At 50.0% G+C, this 390-nt stretch overlaps 1 protein-coding gene across 1 annotated transcript in view; it reads right to left on the bottom strand.

The window, feature by feature from the left end:
* Positions 1-390, bottom strand: part of LOC106812105 (inversin-like) — a 24,765-nt gene that overhangs the window by 10,590 nt on the left and 13,785 nt on the right. The window lies entirely within an intron of this gene.

Here is a 390-nt window from a genome sequence, read left to right as displayed (position 1 = left end):
ATCCGTACAACACTGGAAGAACGTACAACTCCAGATCCGTACAACACTGGAAGAACGTACAACTCCAGATCCGTACAACATTGGAAGAACGTACAACACTGGAAGAAACATCAAGAAGAACATCGAAGAGAAGAGAACTGGAAGAATCGGAGGAAGCCAAGTGAACGCGTAGTGGCGATTCAGTGACGACGCGGCGGGAAACGCACCAGAGCAGCCACGACTCTCTCGTTGCCGTCGGCGACTCCAAGATGCAGTGCGGTTCTACCCTCGTAGTCTTGCCAGTTGATCACGGTCGGAGCGATAGCCTACAACAGGCCTCGAATTAAGCGACGAGAAGGGCAAGGCAATTTTTTTAGGGCATGTGAGAAATCGCCTTGAATTTTCTCTAAA

This window comes from Priapulus caudatus, unplaced genomic scaffold (assembly GCF_000485595.1).
Source record: "Priapulus caudatus unplaced genomic scaffold, Priapulus_caudatus-5.0.1 Scaffold608, whole genome shotgun sequence".
In the NCBI taxonomy this organism is placed as follows: Eukaryota; Metazoa; Priapulida; class Priapulimorpha; order Priapulimorphida; family Priapulidae; genus Priapulus; species Priapulus caudatus.
The sequence above is the reverse complement of the archived record's forward strand: the minus strand, read 5'-3'. Positions and strand labels throughout refer to the sequence as shown.